The 2,582-nt window shown below is 48.6% G+C and overlaps 1 pseudogene; it reads right to left on the bottom strand.

Moving 5' to 3' along the window:
• Window positions 1-1,834: 1,834 nt before the first annotated feature.
• On the bottom strand, window positions 1,835-2,245 carry LOC148107360 (dCTP pyrophosphatase 1 pseudogene; annotated as a pseudogene).
• Between the last annotated feature and the right edge of the window lie 337 nt (window positions 2,246-2,582).

Below are 2,582 nucleotides of genomic sequence, written 5' to 3'. Positions count from 1 at the left end.
TGTGTCAACATTTCCTATAAACCTTGTTTTTCTAGGGTTTATAACTAGACCATAAAAATTTGCTCAGCTCTGAAACTTGGCTTGGAGAGTAAACCTGGGAGTGAATTTTGCAGAATTCGAAGAGGGAAAAATAAGTTCAGCTGTTTTTAACATGTGCCTGTTCTAAAATGGAAATGATTTTTAGATGCATTTTTCTTTTTGTGTGACTCAAATGGAGCTTCAGTTTAAAAAAAAAAAAAAAGACCTCCTCGAGATTATTTCATTAACATGGGCTAATTGCGCTTGTTAATTTTTCGAGAAAACGTTAATGATTGAGGTATTTAACTCAAACCCACTGACTGCGCATCGGCGGGTACCAGTTTTTGCAAAGCAGTTAGCCGTGCATCGTAACATGATTTGGCAAACCGTCTGCGCACCTTTTAGGGCAGGAAACCACCAACACGCTTCGGAGGAAGGCATCCTTCTGCTAAGAGGTTAATGGGCCATTTCAAAATGCATCCTCACTCAGGATAGCATCCCTGTATTCGTCTTTACTTAATCTGTAGTTCACACTCATCGGATGACCCCAAAAAGCAGTTCATGTAATGTTTGCATGAGGGAGACCTCAATCCCTCTGAAAATCTACATTTTCCAGAGACGGGCGCTAACCCTCTGCGTCCCTAGCAGCTCACTATGGCTTTTACTGGGCCGGCAGGATATTCGTATGTCAGAGGCAATTAGTCAGCGTGTTGCCATATGCTTGTGATGCCCTGGGTGGCATTTGTCCGTCTGTCTCAGGCCATGAGCTCTGGAAAGATGGCGGCCACCACCAGTGGCTTCCCAGAAGCATAAGGGAGGGAAGGGACGAAAGTGTTAGACTCAAAGGCAACAGAGCTGAGTTCTCGTGCCCTCTGTGGCCCTTACTGACTCTGTGGACCTGGATTAGTCAGTCCGCCCGTCTGGGGATAACAATAATCTGCTATCGTAGTAGGCTTATTGAGAGTGTCCACTGAAACCGTTACGTACATCAAAACACTTTTGAAACTGTAAAGTGCCATCCGAATGTAAGGTGATGGTACCTCCCTCAGCATCTGGTACCCAGGGATGCCTACTCAAATGTTGCTGGTAAGGCAACCTCTCAGCTAATTCATGTGGAAAGAACCCTGTGCTTCCCAGCATAACAAGCCACAACCACATGACTCAACCTCAGCTTTATTTCTTCTAATTGCTCGTCTCTTTGCTTACCTGTTGCTAATCACTGACCACCTTTTGGAATGGAGAATGCTCCAGGGTCTTGGCTGCTCATTTCCCACAGACATCAACCTAGTCTGCCCCAGATGCCCCCTTTGATGTCACCTCATTCTGCCACCCCTTGTCCCACCCCCATCCTGCAACACAACAACTGGTCCTTTGGCTAATTGCACAGATGCAGTTTCTGGAAACCTTGTGCACTGCAGCCTCGGGCTACTTTCTTCAAGGAGGAACATGCTACACATATCAGGCATAAGTGGTCTGCATTTCTTGTGGGAAATTCTCTGGTAGGGAGATCTGTGGGACGTCATTAGCATTGTCAGTCCTCAGAAGGGCCCTGTGCTTGGTTTCATGCTCCGCTCCCGCCATCTTGAAAGTCTTCATACATTTGATTTTTTATAAATTATTTTTATGTTTATCTTTTTAGCTAACCAAAACTTTTATTGAAAGAAAAAATTACCAGGAGGCTGTCTTCAGGAGGTTCTTGGGCCTCAGACCTTAGGAAGTAGGGCCCTTAGGCCCATGACCCATTAGAAAAGGACTAAAGTTCCATGGCCAGGCCACTCAGATGCCATGCTGAGTTGCGAGTCCTGTGCCCATGTTTCTAGGTTGACTCACAGACAAGGTCTGCAGCCCTGCTCTTGGTCTTCGGAGGTGGCCTCATGGGGCAAGTCTGTATTCCAAAGCTCAGAGCCCGCCATTGGTGTCCATCTTGGAAAGCATGGCGGTGGGCCACTAACGCTATCAAGTGGATGAGGACATCACTAAGCTCTGGGGGGCCAGGCTTGGGGGCCAGGCTCTTTATCAGGCTTCCCCTGAAAGGGATCTGTGAGCTCCCCAGTTCCCGCACCAAGGCCAATAGGAGGCTCTGAGTCTGGTGGAACTGGCCCCAGTTCTGTTCGGGAGCAAACTCTGCATGGAGGCAGTAGAGGTCCTCAAGTGTGGGCTCTGGGCTGAAGCTGAAGGGGTCGGCAGCAGCTGTGCCCTCCTCCTCCCCCGGCCCCCGTGTCCTCATTTGCCCGAGACCTGCCTTGAAATTCTTAATACATTTTAAACAAGAGGCCCCACATCTTCATTTTGGACTCGGCCCTGCAAATTATGCAACAGGTACTGGTCCTGATCATTTCCCAGCTAGCCCTAAATGCTTTAGCCTGGAACAACCCTGCCGAGTGCTAGGGCCGATCCTGCCTAGGGCTGAAAGTTTTGAGTCACCTTCCCCAAGCAGTGGAGGGGTTTCGAGTGACAGTGAGTCTTGCTGTCCCCATCATAAGCTGGCGGCTTGTTGTCTCCTGTCCCAGAGCCCCTACCACACCCGCATCTGCAGCCTAGAGGACTAGGTTTCTGCTATAGCT

The sequence above is a fragment of the Ursus americanus genome, chromosome 31 (genome assembly GCF_024610735.1).
Source record: "Ursus americanus isolate L20-20 chromosome 31, mUrsAme1.1.p, whole genome shotgun sequence".
Lineage (NCBI taxonomy): Eukaryota > Metazoa > Chordata > Mammalia > Carnivora > Ursidae > Ursus > Ursus americanus.
This window is presented reverse-complemented; position numbering and strand designations above follow the sequence as displayed.